Source organism: Rhinoderma darwinii, chromosome 5, assembly GCF_050947455.1.
Source record: "Rhinoderma darwinii isolate aRhiDar2 chromosome 5, aRhiDar2.hap1, whole genome shotgun sequence".
NCBI lineage: Eukaryota > Metazoa > Chordata > Amphibia > Anura > Rhinodermatidae > Rhinoderma > Rhinoderma darwinii.
The window spans coordinates 19,187,024-19,187,264 of record NC_134691.1 but is presented as its reverse complement, the minus strand read 5'-3'; positions in this window follow the sequence as shown (position 1 = coordinate 19,187,264).

The following is a 241-nucleotide window of genomic DNA, read 5'->3' as shown; positions in this document are numbered from 1 at the left end:
GCTAGAGTTCCAGGGTGATTGGTGGTAGGTCCCGGTGGGGGGGGCAGCGGGAGCAACCTGCATCCCCATGCCCAGCCAGAGTTCCAGGGTGATTGCAGGTAGGTCCCGTTGGGGGCCAGCGGGAGCAACATGCATCCTCATGCCCAGCCAGAGTTCCAGGGTGATTGGTGGTAGGTACCGGTGGGGGGTGGGGGCAGCGGGAGAAACCTACATCCCCATGCCCAGCCAGAGTTCCAGGGTG